Source organism: Pelodiscus sinensis, chromosome 5 (genome assembly GCF_052426305.1).
Source record: "Pelodiscus sinensis isolate ZL-2025 chromosome 5, ASM5242630v1, whole genome shotgun sequence".
In the NCBI taxonomy this organism is placed as follows: domain Eukaryota; kingdom Metazoa; phylum Chordata; order Testudines; family Trionychidae; genus Pelodiscus; species Pelodiscus sinensis.
The window spans coordinates 135,132,733-135,152,115 of NC_143056.1; the positions used below are offsets into that span (position 1 = coordinate 135,132,733).

The 19,383-nt window shown below is 66.4% G+C and overlaps 1 protein-coding gene across 1 annotated transcript in view; it reads right to left on the reverse strand.

Moving 5' to 3' along the window:
- LOC102443745 (zymogen granule membrane protein 16) overlaps positions 1 to 19,383 on the reverse strand; it is a 74,011-nt gene that overhangs the window by 38,746 nt on the left and 15,882 nt on the right. The window lies entirely within an intron of this gene.

Consider the following 19,383-nt stretch of genomic DNA (forward strand, 5'->3'; position numbering starts at 1 on the left):
CACGAGCCCTGGGGGGACCAGGAGCGCCTCAAGACGTGGCTCAAGGGATGGGGTGTTGGGAGGCGTGAGGGACTTGCCCTCCCTTCCCCCAGGTCTTGTCCCGCAGGACGAAAGCAGACAAGCAGAAGAGCAGGCAACGCGGCGTGTGGGGGCGGGGCTCACTCCAGGCAGGCGTGTCTGTAGCTCTGATGTTGCAGCCTTTGCCCACATCCCCAGCCCCCTCCCCCTTCCTAGCAGGTGCACAGAGACCCGCCCCTCCCACCCTGGTCCCATTCCATCCGGGGGGGCTTGAGTCTGGAGTGATGAGAAGGCGAGAGCGCCGGAAGGGGAAGTGGCCGGGTGCAATGAGCGAGCCGGCCCAGGTCTCTGTTCAGACCCCTTCTGACGGGGCCCCATTGGCAGATGAATCCCAGCAGGGCCACTTCTCCTTCCAGTCTGGCTTGGAAGGTTTTTTTGCCTGAGAATGGCAGTTTGCGCCTGCCCGGACGCACGGGTTCGGATGTGCAATCTGCCACTCTCAGGCCGTTGGAATGATCCCGGGGCACTGCAGCCTCCAAAGGGCATGACGCTCAATGTCAAGGGACTGGTGGTGAAAGCCCTCGTTTCCTGTCGGTCCTTGGGGTGCCCCCAGGACAGGGCACTGACACAGTTGGTGAGTCCAGGGGGCCACCACCCCCGGGTGTTACACCCAGAAGCACACAGGATCTGTTTCAAGGGAAAAGTGTGAGGGCACGTCCGAGACCCCCGACCCTGCACCCCGTCCACAGCCAGATGTGACTCCGCCAGCCAGTAGAGTACAAATGGGTTTATTGCTTCTCCGAGATACAGCCCAGCGTAGGCTCGATGCAGGCAAAAGATAGGCCGACAGCCCTAGTTCCCTGGGGGGAGGGGTTCACAGGCCCCTGAACCTCCTACACTGGTTTTAGTCTCCTTCCTCCTTGCGTCCCCATGTGCAGACCGCCCGTCTCCAAACCAGCGAACACTCCTCCCCCCAGGTAGCCACACTCCTTCCTTTGTTCACCCCCTTCCCCTGGCCAGGTGTGAAGTTGCTAGTCATGCTCTCCGTCAGTGTTTCTTAAACTTTTTAAGACCGAGGAACACCAAACAATATTTTTTTTTAAATGAGGAACAACAAGGATTTTTGGTTGAGAAAAAAAAAGGTTGGGGGAAAAAAGGGTCGGGGGAAAGTTATTGAGAAAAAAAAAGGTCACCTGCCCCTTTAAGGGCAGCCATTTTGAATTCTGTTGTTCTCCGCAGCACACCTCCTCACGGCACACCGGTGTGCCACGGAACACAGTTTAAGAAACACTGGTCTATGTGCACTGCCCCCAGGGACCACCCCCCGCTGGGCAGTGTTCACACACACAGGCCAGTAGGGGTCACCCACAGCCCAACACAGCCACCGGTGACTGCGACGCCAGAGTGGGCCCAGGGCCATAAGAGTGGACAGCCCCCCACGATGTCCCAAAAGGCAGTACCCCGTGCGTGTTGCAAATACAGCATAGAAATCAGCCCATGCATTCACACACACACACGTCCCACAGTTGGTGTCATCACTCCCGGTAAAACCAGCAAGGAGTCTGGTGACACTTTGAAGAACGAATGTGTTGAGACATACGCATCTGTGAGCTGCCGTTTGCTTCCGCAGATGCTCAAGAGAAAAGAGAGGAAAAAGGAGGCGGGGAAAGGATAGGGATAGGAGTGTGACATCCATGCTAATTAGCTCAGGGTGAGTGTGGCTCATCTCCAGGGATGAGAAAGCGAGAACGCCGGAAGTGTGGCCTGGTGTAATGAGCGAGCCGGTCTAGGTCTGTGTTCAGACCCCTTCTGAATGAATCCCAGCGTCACCGTTTCTCTCTGCAGTCTGGTTTGGACGTTTCTCAGGCTGGCCGTGGCAGCTTGCACGTCAGTGACTGTGTGACCAGGGAGGTGACAGGACTCCCCCACTGGCTTGTGGATGCTGCCGTTCCCGGTGTCTGATTTGTGTCCATTCATTCTTCTGCACAGAGACTGTCCGGTTTGTTTGATGTACACGGCAGAGGGACATTGCTGGCACATGATGGCAAATATCACGGTAGTAGGTGTGCAAGTGAACCGGCCTTTGATGGCGTGGCTGATGGCCCTGAGATGGTGCCACTAGGGTAGCGGCGTGGACAGTGTGGGCAACAGGGTTCATTGCAGGGGTCGGTTCCTGAATTAGAGTTTCCATTGTGGGGTGTGAATCTGTTGGGGTGTATTTGTCTCAGGTTAGGGGGTGTGATAGACAGGAGGGCTGTCCTCTTCTGGGCATCCCAGCATTCAGTGACTAAAGGGTTAAACTCAAGTAGCTAGGAGGTGTTGGCAGGGAGCCAGGAGAGCCAATGGGAGAAGGTGTTGAGATTCGAAATGAAAGGAAGATGACTTGCTTTTTTCTTCTTTATGTGAGTTGAAGCCAGGAGCTGGGGGAACGCGATGAATTGAACCAGGCAGAACTACCATGCGTACAAAGAGTACAGGGCATGGGCATGGGCATGGACTGGCCCTTGACACACAGATCTGTGAGTAGACAGGGAATGTCTAGTTAGACGTGCTCAGCTTATTTTCTTTCTTTTATTGTCTGGTTAAACTTCTCTGTGCTAAGTCCACATCCTGCGCCCCGCTCGGAACCGCATTCCCCGCCATGCCCCCCTCGGAACCGCATTCCCCGCCGTGCCCCCCTCGGAACCGCGTTCCCCACCGCGCCCCCCTCGGAACCGCATTCCCCGCCGTGCCCCCCTCGGAACCGCGTTCCCCGCCATGCCCCCCTCGGAACCGCGTTCCCCGCCGCGCGCCCCCCTCAGAACCGCATTCCCCGCCATGCCCCCCTCGGAACCGCATTCCCCGCCGTGCCCCCCTCGGAACCGCGTTCCCCACCGCGCCCCCCTCGGAACCGCATTCCCCGCCGTGCCCCCCTCGGAACCGCGTTCCCCGCCATGCCCCCCTCGGAACCGCGTTCCCCGCCGCGCGCCCCCCTCAGAACCGCATTCCCCGCCATGCCCCCCTCGGAACCGCATTCCCCGCCGTGCCCCCCTCGGAACCGCGTTCCCCACCGCGCCCCCCTCGGAACCGCATTCCCCGCCGTGCCCCCCTCGGAACCGCGTTCCCCGCCATGCCCCCCTCGGAACCGCGTTCCCCGCCGCGCGCCCCCCTCAGAACCGCATTCCCCGCCATGCCCCCCTCGGACCCGCATTCCCCGCCGTGCCCCCCTCGGAACCGCGTTCCCCACCGCGCCCCCCTCGGAACCGCGTTCCCCGCCGTGCCCCCCTCGGAACCGCGTTCCCCACCGCGCCCCCCTCGGAACCGCATTCCCCGCCGTGCCCCCCTCGGAACCGCGTTCCCCACCGCGCCCCCCTCGGAACTGCATTCCCCGCCATGCCCCCCTCGGAACCGCATTCCCCGCCGTGCCCCCCTCGGAACCGCATTCCCCGCCATGCCCCCCTCGGAACCGCGTTCCCCGCCGCGCGCCCCCCTCAGAACCGCATTCCCCGCCATGCCCCCCTTGGAACCGCATTCCCCGCCGTGCCCCCCTCGGAACCGCGTTCCCCACCGCGCCCCCCTCGGAACCGCGTTCCCCGCCGCGCGCCCCCCTCAGAACCGCGTTCCCCGCCATGCCCCCCTCGGAACCGCGTTCCCCGCCACGCACCCCCCTCGGAACCGCATTCCCCACCGCGCACCGCCCTTGGAACTGCATTCCTCACTGCACCCCGCTCGGAACCGCATGCCCCGCCGCGCACCCCCCCTCGGAACCGCATTCCCCGCCATGCCCCCCTCGGAACCGCATTCCCCGCCGCGCACCCCCCCTCGGAACCGCATTCCCCGCCATGCCCCCCTCGGAACCGCATTCCCCGCCGCGCACCCCCCCTCGGAACCGCATTCCCCGCCATGCCCCCCTCGGAACCGCATTCCCCGCCGCGCACCCCCCCTCGGAACCGCATTCCCCGCCATGCCCCCCTCGGAACCGCATTCCCCGCCGCGCACCCCCCCTCGGAACCGCGTTCCCCGCCGTGCCCCCCTCGGAACCGCGTTCCCCACCGCGCCCCCCTCGGAACCGCATTCCCCGCCGTGCCCCCCTCGGAACCGCGTTCCCCACCGCGCCCCCCTCGGAACCGCATTCCCCGCCATGCCCCCCTCGGAACCGCATTCCCCGCCGTGCCCCCCTCGGAACCGCGTTCCCCGCCATGCCCCCCTCGGAACCGCGTTCCCCGCCGCGCGCCCCCCTCAGAACCGCATTCCCCGCCATGCCCCCCTCGGAACCGCATTCCCCGCCGTGCCCCCCTCGGAACCGCGTTCCCCACCGCGCCCCCCTCGGAACCGCGTTCCCCGCCGCGCGCCCCCCTCAGAACCGCGTTCCCCGCCATGCCCCCCTTGGAACCGCATTCCCCACCGCGCACCCCCCTCGGAACCGCGTTCCCCGCCGCGCGCCCCCCTCAGAACCGCGTTCCCCGCCATGCCCCCCTTGGAACCGCATTCCCCACCGCGCACCCCCCTCGGAACCGCGTTCCCCACCACGCACCCCCCTCGGAACCGCATTCCCCACCGCGCACCCCCCTTGGAACTGCATTCCTCACTGCGCCCCGCTCGGAACCGCATGCCCCGCCGCGCACCCCCCCTCGGAACCGCATTCCCCGCCATGCCCCCCTTGGAACCGCATTCCCCACCGCGCACCCCCCTCGGAACCGCGTTCCCCGCCACTCACCCCCCTCGGAACCGCATTCCCCACCGCGCACCCCCCTTGGAACTGCATTCCTCACTGCGCCCCGCTCGGAACCGCATGCCCCGCCGCGCACCCCCCCTCGGAACCGCATTCCCCGCCATGCCCCCCTCGGAACCGCATTCCCCGCCGCGCACCCCCCCTCGGAACCGCATTCCCCGCCATGCCCCCCTCGGAACCGCATTCCCCGCCGCGCACCCCCCCTCGGAACCGCATTCCCCGCCGTGCCCCCCTCGGAACCGCGTTCCCCGCCACGCACCCCCCTCGGAACCGCATTCCCCACCGCGCACCCCCCTTGGAACTGCATTCCTCACTGCGCCCCGCTCGGAACCGCATGCCCCGCCGCGCACCCCCCCTCGGAACCGCATTCCCCGCCATGCCCCCCTCGGAACCGCATTCCCCGCCGCGCACCCCCCCTCGGAACCGCATTCCCCGCCATGCCTCCCTCGGAACCGCATTCCCCGCCGCGCACCCCCCCTCGGAACCGCATTCCCCGCCATGCCCCCCTCGGAACCGCATTCCCCGCCGCGCACCCCCCCTCGGAACCGCATTCCCCGCCATGCCCCCCTCGGAACCGCATTCCCCGCCGCGCACCCCCCCTCGGAACCGCGTTCCCCGCCGTGCCCCCCTCGGAACCGCGTTCCCCACCGCGCCCCCCTCGGAACCGCATTCCCCGCCGTGCCCCCCTCGGAACCGCGTTCCCCGCCGCGCACCCCCCCTCGGAACCGCATTCCCCGCCATGCCCCCCTCGGAACCGCATTCCCCGCCGCGCACCCCCCCTCGGAACCGCATTCCCCGCCATGCCCCCCTCGGAACCGCATTCCCCGCCGCGCACCCCCCCTCGGAACCGCATTCCCCGCCGTGCCCCCCTCGGAACCGCGTTCCCCGCCACGCACCCCCCTCGGAACCGCATTCCCCACCGCGCACCCCCCTTGGAACTGCATTCCTCACTGCGCCCCGCTCGGAACCGCATGCCCCGCCGCGCACCCCCCCTCGGAACCGCATTCCCCGCCATGCCCCCCTCGGAACCGCATTCCCCGCCGCGCACCCCCCCTCGGAACCGCATTCCCCGCCATGCCCCCCTCGGAACCGCATTCCCCGCCGCGCACCCCCCCTCGGAACCGCATTCCCCGCCATGCCCCCCTCGGAACCGCATTCCCCGCCGCGCACCCCCCCTCGGAACCGCATTCCCCGCCATGCCCCCCTCGGAACCGCATTCCCCGCCGCGCACCCCCCCTCGGAACCGCGTTCCCCGCCGCGCACCCCCCCTCGGAACCGCATTCCCCGCCATGCCCCCCTCGGAACCGCATTCCCCGCCGTGCCCCCCTCGGAACCGCGTTCCCCACCGCGCCCCCCTCGGAACCGCATTCCCCGCCGTGCCCCCCTCGGAACCGCGTTCCCCACCGCGCCCCCCTCGGAACCGCATTCCCCGCCGTGCCCCCCTCGGAACCGCGTTCCCCGCCATGCCCCCCTCGGAACCGCGTTCCCCGCCGCGCGCCCCCGTCAGAACCGCATTCCCCGCCATGCCCCCCTCGGAACCGCATTCCCCGCCGTGCCCCCCTCGGAACCGCGTTCCCCACCGCGCCCCCCTCGGAACCGCGTTCCCCGCCGCGCGCCCCCCTCAGAACCGCGTTCCCCGCCATGCCCCCCTTGGAACCGCATTCCCCACCGCGCACCCCCCTCGGAACCGCGTTCCCCGCCGCGCGCCCCCCTCAGAACCGCGTTCCCCGCCATGCCCCCCTTGGAACCGCATTCCCCACCGCGCACCCCCCTCGGAACCGCGTTCCCCGCCACGCACCCCCCTCGGAACCGCATTCCCCACCGCGCACCCCCCTTGGAACTGCATTCCTCACTGCGCCCCGCTCGGAACCGCATGCCCCGCCGCGCACCCCCCCTCGGAACCGCATTCCCCGCCATGCCCCCCTCGGAACCGCATTCCCCGCCGCGCACCCCCCCTCGGAACCGCATTCCCCGCCATGCCCCCCTCGGAACCGCATTCCCCGCCGCGCGCCCCCCTCAGAACCGCGTTCCCCGCCGCGCGCCCCCCTCGGAACCGTGTTCCCCACCGCGCCCCCCTCAGAACCGCGTTCCCCGCCGCGCGCCCCCCTCAGAACCGCGTTCCCCGCCGCGCACCCCCCTCAGTACCGCGTTCCCCGCCGCGCACACCCCTCGGAACCGCATTCCCCGCCATGCCCCCCTCGGAACCGCATTCCCCACTGCGCCCCCCTCGAAACCGCATTCCCCGCCGCGCGCCCCCCTCGGAACCGCATTCCCCGCCATGCCCCCCTCGGAACCGCATTCCCCGCCGCGCGCCCCCCTCAGAACCACGTTCCCCGCCATGCCCCCCTCGAAACCGCGTTCCCCGCCGTGCGCCCCCCTCGGAACCGCGTTCCCCGCCGCGCACCCCCCTCGGAACCGCATTCCCCGCCGCGCACCCCCCTTGGAACCGCATTCCCCACTGCGCCCCCCTCGGAACCGCGTTCCCCGCCGCGCGCCCCCCTCGGAACCGCGTTCCCCACCGCGCACCCCCCTCGGAACCGCGTTCCCCGCCGCGCGCCCCCCTCGGAACCGCGTTCCCCACTGCGCCCCCCTCGGAACCGCGTTCCCCACCGCGCACCACCCTTGGAACCGCGTTCCCCGCCGCGCGCCCCCCTCAGAACCGCGTTCCCCGCCGCGCGCCCCCCTCGGAACCGCGTTCCCCACTGCGCCCCCCTCGGAACCGCGTTCCCCGCCGCGCGCCCCCCTCAGAACCGCGTTCCCCGCCGCGCGCCCCCCTCAGAACCGCGTTCCCCGCCGCGCGCCCCCCTCGGAACCGCATTCCCCACCGCGCACCCCCCTCGGAACCGCGTTCCCCGCCGCGCACCCCCCTCGGAACCGCATTCCCCACCGCGCACCCCCCTCGGAACCGCGTTCCCCACCGCGCACCACCCTTGGAACCGCATTCCCCACCACGCACCCCCCTCGGAACCGCATTCCCCACCGCGCACCACCCTTGGAACCGCGTTCCCCGCCATGCCCCCCTCGGAACCGCGTTCCCCACCGCGCCCCCCTCAGAACCGCGTTCCCCGCCGCGCGCCCCCCTCAGAACCGCGTTCCCCGCCGCGCGCCCCCCTCGGAACCGCGTTCCCCACCGCGCACCCCCCTCGGAACCGCGTTCCCCACCGCGCACCCCCCTCGGAACCACGTTCCCCACCGCGCACCACCCTTGGAACCGCATTCCCCACCACGCACCCCCCTCGGAACCGCATTCCCCACCGCGCACCACCCTTGGAACCGCGTTCCCCGCCATGCCCCCCTCGGAACCGCGTTCCCCACCGCGCACCACCCTTGGAACCGCGTTCCCCGCCGCGCACCCCCCTCGGAACCGCGTTCCCCGCCATGCCCCCCTCGGAACCGCATTCCCCACCGCGCACCCCCCTCGGAACCGCATTCCCCGCCGCGCACCCCCCTCGGAACCGCGTTCCCCGCCGCGCACCCCCCTCGGAACCGCATTCCCCGCCGCGCACCCCCCTTGGAACCGCATTCCCCACCGCGCCCCCCTTGGAACCGCATTCCCCGCCGTGCACCCCCTTGGAACCGCGTTCCCCACCGCGCACCCCCCCTCGGAACCGCATTCCCCGCCGCGCACCCCCCTTGGAACCGCATTCCCCACTGCGCCCCGCTTGGAACCACATTCCCCACCGCGCACCCCCCTTGGAACCGCATTCCCCGCCGCGCACCCCCCTTGGAACCACGTTCCCCACCGCGCACCACCCTTGGAACCACGTTCCCCACCGCGCCCCGCTCGGAACCGCATTCCCCACTGTGCCCTGCTCGGAACCACGTTCCCCACCGCGCCCTGCTCGGAACCACGTTCCCCGCCGTGCCCCACTCGGAACCTCTCTAGACCTTTCCTCATTTTTGTTGCTCTTCTCTGGACCTTCTCCAATTTCTCCACATCTTTCCTGAAATTCGGTGCCCAGAACGGGACACAAGACTCCAGTTGAGGCCTAACCAGCGCAGAGCAGAGCGGCAGAATGACTTCTCGTGTCTGGCTCACGACACTCCTCTTCATGAAGCCCAGAATCACGTTTGCTTTGTTTGCCACAGCGTCACACTGCTGACTCATACTAAGCTTGTGGTCCACTCTGACCCCTAGATCCCTTTCTGCAGGGCTCCTTCCTAGACAGTCGCTTCCCATTGTGTGTGAGACATGGATTGTTCCTTCCTGTGGCGGGGCACGATCGCCTTGCACTCCGAATGCCTTCCTTGCGGCGCTCTGCGGGGAGCGCGGAGCCCGTCTTGCCACTTGCACTGCATGTTTGTGCACCATGGCACAGCTGGGCGGCGTCGCGAATTGGAGCAGGACGCCTTGGGCGTGTTACGAGCACACCAGGAATGATGCAAGAAGGGCGGGGTGGCCAGGGCGTGTAGCGGTGATGTCACAGAGAAGGGTGGGTCAGGAGAGACATGGCTGGGGGTACAAAAGGGAAATGGACACCGGAGAAGAGGGGAGACGAAGGAGGAGAGAGAGGACGGTCGCCGCGAGCGAGCGGGAGGGAGAGCGGCTGGGCTCGGCCGGCTCCAGTGAGCCATCTGCGCTGGTCGAGGAGAGGGCCGGGCCGGGAGGGGTGCGGACCTCCCCCAGCTGTAGCCGGGGTAGGAAGCAGCCAGGGCAGGCTTCCCTGCTAAGGCCCGTGGGCTGACGAGTAACGGCAGGAATCCCCGTCAGCCGGACAGGAACGTGTCTGTGTCTGTCCTTAGGGTCTTGGGCTGGGACCCGGGAGAGAGGGCAGGTCCGGGTCCCCCTACCCCGTCCGCCAAGGGCGGATGCCAGAGTACGAGCCGTTGGAAGCCGAAGCCCTAACAGACGGCCGAAGAGGCAGGGTGGCCTGTGAAGAACTCTGAGCAGAGGGCCAACGGGAAACGTGCGTGGGACCCCACGAGAGAGGGGGCAACCCTGCTCGTTCACACTTCCTAAGGGCAGCACTTTGCATTCGTCCTTCTTAAACTTCATGAGATTTGCCTCCGACCATTTCTCTGCTTAGTCCAGATGAGTTTGAATTCTGACCCATCCTCCAACGCACTCGCCGCCCCTCCCAGACTGGGATCATCCGCAAACGCAAGAAGTGTCCTCTCTGTCCGTATCTCAATCTGATGAAGAGATGGGACGGACCCGCCCTGGACAACGCTCTTATCGCACCCCTGCAGACCGGGGCTGCTCATGCACTTCCTGGAGTCCCGGGCAGCTACACCCAGCCGGGGCTGCAGCCAGGCTGAGAGAGGAAGTTGCTTTCGCTGGCGCGGCCCCAGCCTTGCCACTGGGAGACGGGACCTACCTGCGCTTTGTTCCCGACCGGCTCTGCTCCTTCCTTGTGTAACCCTTCTGCCGGCAGGGTAGGCCTGGCAGTAACCAGGGCTGGGTTCAATATCTTGGGGTCAATCTCACAAAGAACCGGCTCAAGCCCCCACCCAGTGATCTGGGAAATTCACGCACCCCTGGGCGCCTCTGAGAGGCAATGCTTCCCCACTCGCAAGCACTGAGTCTGGGTATGTCTACACTACCCCCCTAGTTCGAAGTAGGGGGGTAATGTATGCATACCGAACTTGCTAATGAAGCCCGGGATTTGAATTTCCCGGGCTTCATTAGCATAAAGCCGGCGCCGCCATTTTTAAAAGCCGGCTAGTGCGAACCCCGTGCCGCGCGGCTACACGCGGCCCGGGCTAGATAGTTCGAACTACGTAGCCATTCCGAACTATCTGTACACCTTGTGGAACGAGGCATACAGATAGATCGGAATGGCTACATAGTTCGAACTATCTAGCCCGGGCCGCGTGTAGCCGCGCGGCACGGGGTTCGAACAACCGGCTTTTAAAAATGGCGGAGCCGGCTTTATGCTAATGAAGCCCGGGAAATTCAAATCCCGGGCTTCATTAGCAAGTTCGGTATGCATACATTACCCCCCTAGTTCGAATCAGGGGGGTAGTGTAGACATACCCTTTGAGTGTAGGAAAAGAACATTTAATGAAACAGAGAGAGAATTCATACGGCATTAACTTGGGGAAAACACCACAAACAGAGTTCATAACCCAAACATGAGCCAAGCCCCCACCCCAGCCAAGATTCGCCCGAAGTCCACCGACTCCCCAAAAGTCTCTGTGCCCACAAGTCTCTGTGCCACCCAGAGTCCCAAAGTTCACCTGCAGGGTTTCACCTCCCAACCTGGGTAGAAATGGGGGTGGGGGGATAGATAGGGGGCACCTTATACAAAACTCCGGCCACGCTCCACCAGCTGTCTCGTCCCACACCCCAGGACACTCCGCTGGGCACCTGTCGCCGCTCCTTGCCTGCCGCCGCTCCACGCCACGCCGCTGATCACCGCTCCTCGCCTGCCGCCGCTCCACGCCACGCCGCTGATCGCCGCTCCTCGCCTGCCGCCGCTCCACGCCACGCCGCTGATCGCCGCTCCTCGCCTGCCGCCGCTCCACGCCACGCCGCTGATCGCCGCTCCTCGCCTGCCGCCGCTCCACGCCACGCCGCTGATCACCGCTCCTCGCCTGCCGCCGCTCCACGCCACGCCGCTGATGGCCGCTCCTCGCCTGCCGCCGCTCCACGCCACGCCGCTGGTCGCCGCTCCTCGCCTGCCGCCGCTCCACGCCACGCCGCTGATCGCCGCTCCTCGCCTGCCGCCGCTCCACGCCACGCCGCTGATCGCCGCTCCTCGCCTGCCGCCGCTCCACGCCACGCCGCTGATCGCCGCTCCTCGCCTGCCGCCGCTCCACGCCACGCCGCTGATCGCCGCTCCTCGCCTGCCGCCGCTCCACGCCACGCCGCTGATCACCGCTCCTCGCCTGCCGCCACTCCACGCCACGCCACGCCGCTGATCACCGCTCCTCGCCTGCCGCCGCTCCACGCCACGCCGCTGATCGCCGCTCCTCGCCTGCCGCCGCTCCACGCCACGCCGCTGATCACCGCTCCTCGCCTGCCGCCGCTCCACGCCACGCCACGCCGCTGGTCACCGCTCCTCGCCTGCCGCCGCTCCACGCCACGCCGCTGATGGCTGCTCCTCGCCTGCCGCCTCAGTCTTATAGCTCACACCTGGCAGGTGTGAAGCAGGCTGACTCAAGTCCTTAAACCCTCCCCCCCAGCTCTGTCCACTCAACTCTGGAAGGGGGGAGGCTTGTTCTTCCGAGACCTCTTCCCATGATGGTGTCTCTCCTGCAAGCACTGGTGGCATGTTTGACAGTTCCCACATTTAGGGGAAGCGTGATTAGTGACCCCCACAACAGTCCCAAGTTATACACAATTCTCCACATTCCATCCCAACACTGACCCTCCATCACCCCCGGCCGAATGGGGTTTCCACAGCCCCACCTCGGAGTCTCTCCTGAGCTGTATTTACATCTCAACAGTTAACAGTTAATTACCTTGCAGAGCTAAACAATTGTAGTGGGCACCCCCCCCCCCTTTCAGCTGGCTGACAGCAAGCAGCAGTTCAGCCCCTGCTTACACTTGCCACTCCCGGGCATGGCTGCCCTTTGCGATGCGGCGGGTGGGGTCAGCAGCTCTCGGGACCAGCCCAGGGGGATAGAAAGGCCCACGCCTGGGTCGGACGCATGTCCTGGGGCAGCTCCCCGGTGGCTGCTGTGATCGAGCGACAAAGGCTGCCACCTCAGGGAGCTGGGGGCTGGGGCGCACCCCCTGCTCAGCCTGCCAGGCAGAGGAAGGGCCCGAGAGGAGTGCTGGGGGGTTACTGGCCGGGCGCGCCTGGGCCTGGCCCCCAGCTTGGCACCCAGAAGATTCTGTCCCACGAGGCTTCCTGTCCGGTGGGCCCGGCGGTGGGTGGGCGGCTTCCCCGGCTGCCTCCCTCCCTCGGCTCCCTCGGCTCCCTGTGCCGTCCAGACTCCACACCTGGCTCGGCGCGGGAGAACCCGCAGCTGATTGGCTGGCGGGCGGCTGACCCCGGCAGGATCCAGCAGGGGGCGGTGTTCACACCTGGCCCGGGGGCCCGGCGGTGGGTGGGCGGCTCCCTCGGCTCCCTGTGCCGTCCAGACTCCGCACCTGGCTCGGCGCGGGAGAACCCGCAGCTGATTGGCTGGCGGGCGGCTGACCCCGGCGGGATCCAGCAGGGGGCGGTGTTCACACCTGGCCCGGGGGCAGGGCGCCCTGCGGTGCCATGCGACACGATTCCCGGGCGCTCATTGGGTCACTCTTGGCGGGAAGGTGGCGCCACGCTGCCGCCCGGTGGGCAGCTCAGGTACTGCACCCAGAGCTGATGCCACACATCCCCCCACCCCCAGGCCTCAGCAGCGCACCAAGGCTGGCCTGTGCCCCCCCTGGATTCCCCTCCAGCCAGCCCAAGCCCCTTCCTCCTGCCCCCCAGCCCTGCCCCCAGCCCTGCTGGTGCCCCCCACTCCCGCCCCCCAGACCCTGCCAGCCCAGCCCTGCTGGTGCCCCTCACTTCCGCCCCACTGCCCCTGCCCCCAGCCCTGCACCCTGCCCTGCCCCCAGCCCTGCCAGTGACCCCACTCCCGCTCCGCAGCCCCTGCCCGCCAGCCCTGCCGGTGCCCCTCACTCCTGACCCCCAGCCCTGGGCTGCTACCACCCCCTGCTCTCATTAGCTAAGACCCTGCCGGCTTGGCGCAGGGATGAACAGGCTGAGCCCTGGCGCTCTGGGTTCGCATCATCAGGCAGGGCAGTTAAAGAGCCGGGAGCCCCCGGCCCCGCTTTGCTGAGGCCTGAAGCCCTGCGGAGCGAGGCGCGGCTCTAGGACACAGGTCGGGCCAAGCCCCATAAGCAGCCCTGGCCTGCGCTTGGTTTGGGCTCATCCCGGGTAACTGGCAGGTGCACTCCACAAGCCGGCCGCGTCTCCTGCCCATGGGGGCTCCGGCGGGGCAGCCCGCAACGGACCACGAACGCCACTGCTCAGCCGGGACAAAGGAAACTGGACCCCCTCGCAGAAAGGGCCCCCCACGGCAAAGCTCCAGGGGGCACCCGGAGGCAGCCGGGCGGGAAATGCCCCCAGGCCGTGGGGCGGAGCCTGCCTTGCGCAGCAGCTGGGCTGGGGAATGGGAACGGGCTTTGCACCAAGCCACAGCCCCCCCCGGTGGAGACACGCAGGCGACCCGCCTTACGGGCAATGGCAGGTAGCCGCACCTGCTTGTATTTCCACCGCGCTACCGCGGCCCCCCAGACAGTCACCTGCTCGGCTCAGCCGCAGCTCTGCAAGGGCGGCTAGCCCCTCGCGGGCGCCTTGGCCTCCAGCCCTAACCACTAGGCCTCTCTCTCCTCCCAGAGCTGGGAGAGAATGCAGGCGCCCTGACCGCTGGGCCCCCTGCTCTAACCACTAGGCCTCTCTCTCCTTCCAGAGCTGGGAGAGAACGCAGGCGCCCTGACTGCTGGGCGCCTGCTCTAACCACTAGGCCTCTCTCTCCTTCCAGAGCTGGGAGAGAACGCAGGCACCCTGACCGCTGGGCCCCCTGCTCTAACCACTAGGCCTCTCTCTCCTTCCAGAGCTGGGAGAGAACGCAGGCACCCTGACCGCTGGGCCCCCTGCTCTAACCACTAGGCCTCTCTCTCCTTCCAGAGCTGGGAGAGAACGCAGGCACCCTGACCGCTGGGCCCCTGCTCTAACCACTAGGCCTCTCTCTCCTTCCAGAGCTGGGAGAGAATGCAGGCGCCCTGACCGCTGGGCCCCTGCTCTAACCACTAGGCCTCTCTCTCCTTCCAGAGCTGGGAGAGAACGCAGGCGCCCTGACCGCTGGGCCCCTGCTCTAACCACTAGGCCTCTCTCTCCTTCCAGAGCTGGAAGAGAACGCAGGCACCCTGACCGCTGGGCCCCTGCTCTAACCACTAGGCCTCTCTCTCCTCCCAGAGCTGGGAGAGAACGCAGGCGCCCTGACCGCTGGGCCCCCTGCTCTAATCACTAGGCCTCTCTCTCCTTCCAGAGCTGGGAGAGAACGCAGGCGCCCTGACCGCTGGGCCCCCTGCTCTAACCACTAGGCCTCTCTCTCCTTCCAGAGCTGGGAGAGAACGCAGGCGCCCTGACCGCTGGGCCCCTGCTCTAACCACTAGGCCTCTCTCTCCTTCCAGAGCTGGGACAGAACGCAGGCGCCCTGACCGCTGGGCCCCCTGCTCTAATCACTAGGCCTCTCTCTCCTTCCAGAGCTGGGAGAGAACGCAGGCGCCCTGACCGCTGGGCCCCCTGCTCTAACCACTAGGCCTCTCTCTCCTTCCAGAGCTGGGACAGAACGCAGGCGCCCTGACCGCTGGGCCCCTGCTCTAACCACTAGGCCTCTCTCTCCTTCCAGAGCTGGGAGAGAACGCAGGCGCCCTGACCGCTGGGCCCCCTGCTCTAACCACTAGGCCTCTCTCTCCTTCCAGAGCTGGGAGAGAACGCAGGCACCCTGACCGCTGGGCCCCTGCTCTAACCACTAGGCCTCTCTCTCCTTCCAGAGCTGGGAGAGAATGCAGGCGCCCTGACCGCTGGGCCCCTGCTCTAACCACTAGGCCTCTCTCTCCTTCCAGAGCTGGGACAGAACGCAGGCGCCCTGACCGCTGGGCCCCTGCTCTAACCACTAGGCCTCTCTCTCCTTCCAGAGCTGGAAGAGAACGCAGGCGCCCTGACCGCTGGGCCCCCTGCTCTAACCACTAGGCCTCTCTCTCCTTCCAGAGCTGGGAGAGAACGCAGGCGCCCTGACCGCTGGGCCCCTGCTCTAACCACTAGGCCTCTCTCTCCTTCCAGAGCTGGGACAGAACGCAGGCGCCCTGACCGCTGGGCCCCCTGCTCTAATCACTAGGCCTCTCTCTCCTTCCAGAGCTGGGAGAGAACGCAGGCGCCCTGACCGCTGGGCCCCTGCTCTAACCACTAGGCCTCTCTCTCCTTCCAGAGCTGGGACAGAACGCAGGCGCCCTGACCGCTGGGCCCCCTGCTCTAATCACTAGGCCTCTCTCTCCTTCCAGAGCTGGGAGAGAACGCAGGCGCCCTGACCGCTGGGCCCCCTGCTCTAACCACTAGGCCTCTCTCTCCTTCCAGAGCTGGGACAGAACGCAGGCGCCCTGACCGCTGGGCCCCTGCTCTAACCACTAGGCCTCTCTCTCCTTCCAGAGCTGGGAGAGAACGCAGGCGCCCTGACCGCTGGGCCCCCTGCTCTAACCACTAGGCCTCTCTCTCCTTCCAGAGCTGGGAGAGAACGCAGGCACCCTGACCGCTGGGCCCCTGCTCTAACCACTAGGCCTCTCTCTCCTTCCAGAGCTGGGAGAGAATGCAGGCGCCCTGACCGCTGGGCCCCTGCTCTAACCACTAGGCCTCTCTCTCCTTCCAGAGCTGGGAGAGAACGCAGGCGCCCTGACCGCTGGGCCCCTGCTCTAACCACTAGGCCTCTCTCTCCTTCCAGAGCTGGAAGAGAACGCAGGCGCCCTGACCGCTGGGCCCCCTGCTCTAACCACTAGGCCTCTCTCTCCTTCCAGAGCTGGGAGAGAACGCAGGCGCCCTGACCGCTGGGCCCCTGCTCTAACCACTAGGCCTCTCTCTCCTTCCAGAGCTGGGACAGAACGCAGGCGCCCTGACCGCTGGGCCCCCTGCTCTAATCACTAGGCCTCTCTCTCCTTCCAGAGCTGGGAGAGAACGCAGGCGCCCTGACCGCTGGGCCCCCTGCTCTAACCACTAGGCCTCTCTCTCCTTCCAGAGCTGGGACAGAACGCAGGCGCCCTGACCGCTGGGCCCCTGCTCTAACCACTAGGCCTCTCTCTCCTTCCAGAGCTGGGAGAGAACGCAGGCGCCCTGACCGCTGGGCCCCCTGCTCTAACCACTAGGCCTCTCTCTCCTTCCAGAGCTGGGAGAGAACGTAGGCGCCCTGACCGCTGGGCCCCTGCTCTAACCACTAGTCCTCTCTCTCCTTCCAGAGCTGGGAGAGAACTCAGGCGCCCTGACCGCTGGGCCCCCTGCTCTAACCACTAGGCCTCTCTCTCCTTCCAGAGCTGGGAGAGAACGTAGGCGCCCTGACCGCTGGGCCCCCTGCTCTAACCACTAGGCCTCTCTCTCCTTCCAGAGCTGGGAGAGAACGCAGGCGCCCTGACCGCTGGGCCCCCTGCTCTAACCACTAGGCCTCTCTCTCCTTCCAGAGCTGGGAGAGAACGTAGGCGCCCTGACCGCTGGGCCCCCTGCTCTAACCACTAGGCCTCTCTCTCCTTCCAGAGCTGGGAGAGAACGCAGGCGCCCTGACCGCTGGGCCCCTGCTCTAACCACTAGGCCTCTCTCTCCTTCCAGAGCTGGGAGAGAACTCAGGCGCCCTGACCGCTGGGCCCTCTGCTCTAACCACTAGGCCTCTCTCTCCTTCCAGAGCTGGGACAGAACGCAGGCGCCCTGACCGCTGGGCCCCCTGCTCTAACCACTAGGCCTCTCTCTCCTTCCAGAGCTGGGAGAGAACTCAGGCGCCCTGACCGCTGGGCCCCCTGCTCTAACCACTAGGCCTCTCTCTCCTTCCAGAGCTGGGAGAGAACGTAGGCGCCCTGACCGCTGGGCCCCCTGCTCTAACCACTAGGCCTCTCTCTCCTTCCAGAGCTGGGAGAGAACGCAGGCGCCCTGACCGCTGGGCCCCTGCTCTAACCACTAGGCCTCTCTCTCCTTCCAGAGCTGGGAGAGAACGCAGGCGCCCTGACCGCTGGGCCCCTGCTCTAACCACTAGGCCTCTCTCTCCTTCCAGAGCTGGGAGAGAACGCAGGCGCCCTGACCGCTGGGCCCCTGCTCTAACCACTAGGCCTCTCTCTCCTTCCAGAGCTGGGAGAGAACGCAGGCGCCCTGACCGCTGGGCCCCCTGCTCTAACCACTAGGCCTCTCTCTCCTTCCAGAGCTGGGAGAGAACGCAGGCGCCCTGACCGCTGGGCCCCCTGCTCTAACCACTAGGCCTCTCTCTCCTTCCAGAGCTGGGAGAGAACGCAGGCGCCCTGACCGCTGGGCCCCCTGCTCTAACCACTAGGCCTCTCTCTCCTTCCAGAGCTGGGAGAGAACTCAGGCGCCCTGACCGCTGGGCCCCTGCTCTAACCACTAGGCCTCTCTCTCCTTCCAGAGCTGGGACAGAACGCAGGCGCCCTGACCGCTGGGCCCCCTGCTCTAACCACTAGGCCTCTCTCTCCTTCCAGAGCTGGGAGAGAACGCAGGCACCCTGACCGCTGGGCCCCTGCTCTAACCACTAGGCCTCTCTCTTCTTCCAGAGCTGGGAGAGAACTCAGGCGCCCTGACCGCTGGGCCCCCTGCTCTAACCACTAGGCCTCTCTCTCCTTCCAGAGCTGGGAGAGAACTCAGGCGCCCTGACCGCTGGGCCCCTGCTCTAACCACTAGGCCTCTCTCTCCTTCCAGAGCTGGGAGAGAACTCAGGCGCCCTGACCGCTGGGCCCCCTGCTCTAACCACTAGTCCTCTCTCTCCTTCCAGAGCTGGGAGAGAACGCAGGCACCCTGACCGCTGGGCCCCCTGCTCTAACCACTAGTCCTCTCTCTCCTTCCAGAGCTGGGAGAGAATGCAGGCGCCCTGACCGCCGGGCCCCTGCTCTAACCACTAGGCCTCTCTCTCCTTCCAGAGCTGGGAGAGAACTCAGGCGCCCTGACCGCTGGGCCCCCTGCTCTAACCACTAGTCCTCTCTCTCCTTCCAGAGCTGGGAGAGAATGCAGGCGCCCTGACCGCTGGGCCCCCTGCTCTAACCACTAGGCCTCTCTCTCCTTCCAGAGCTGGGAGAGAATGCAGGCGCCCTGACCGCTGGGCCCCTGCTCTAACCACTAGGCCTCTCTCTCCTTCCAGAGCTGGGAGAGAACTCAGGCGCCCTGACCGCTGGGCCCCTGCTCTAACCACTAGGCCTCTCTCTCCTTCCAGAGCTGGGAGAGAACGCAGGCACCCTGACTGCTGGGCCCCCCTGCTCTAACCACTAGGCCTCTCTCTCCTTCCAGAGCTGGGAGAGAATGCAGGCGCCCTGACCGCTGGGCCCCTGCTCTAACCACTAGGCCTCTCTCTCCTTCCAGAGCTGGGAGAGAACGCAGGCACCCTGACTGCTGGGCCCCCTGCTCTAACCACTAGGCCTCTCTCTCCTCCCAGAGCTGGGAGAGAACCCAAGCGTCCCGGCTCCCCGCCTCCCTTGCCCTTAGGCTCTTAAATAACCGGAGGCACTTCCGAAGGTAACTTTGCAATCCTTTTATTCCTCCCAGACTGGTCAGACCGACATTTCTGCAGCACGTCAAAACACTTCCTTCCCGCCCCCCAACAATGGCTTTTATAAAGAGCAGTGCGTTCCCTTGCAAGCCTCCCTCTGCCGTCCCAAGTCCCGGCTCCTTTGACCCCTTTCTCCACCCCCTGAGCCTGCCTGCTCCCCTTATGGCTCTACAGAACCGCTGAGGTTTCATTCGGGTGATACAGGCTGTGTTTGGACAAAATGCGTCGGAAAGACGCTTTTCTGAGACGGGCTGTGTGGGAGGGAGGGAGGGAGGGAGGGCAGAGGGTTAGGGTTAGAAACCAGACTTACTTTGATCACCAGAAAAAGGCGGGGAAAGTTTAAAACGGAGAGAAAATGGGAATTTTGTAGGGCAGACTTTTGAAAAAATGAATATTAGGAAGTTTTCACTAGAAAAACCAAGCTGAGATGAAAAATATTGACTGAAATGAAAAGAAAGAAAGAAAGAAAGAAAGAA